Consider the following 278-nt stretch of genomic DNA (forward strand, 5'->3'; position numbering starts at 1 on the left):
CAGAAAAAAAAAAAAAAAAAACAAATATATGAATAAAAAACATCTAAACTCATAAATTTCAGAATATGTCCACCTTCAACTCAAAATATATATATAAACATTCCCAACTTGTTAAAATATCTATTAATAATTATTAAAAAGCCTTGAATGATCACATGCTTAATAGCATATCATAACCATTTGATAAAAATTGAATTAAAAAAATACATAATGTGATACATAATATGATCATGTAATAAAAAGGGAAATATCTAAATAAAAATAAATTCCATATATAT

This window comes from Arachis duranensis, chromosome 1, assembly GCF_000817695.3.
Source record: "Arachis duranensis cultivar V14167 chromosome 1, aradu.V14167.gnm2.J7QH, whole genome shotgun sequence".
NCBI lineage: Eukaryota > Viridiplantae > Streptophyta > Magnoliopsida > Fabales > Fabaceae > Arachis > Arachis duranensis.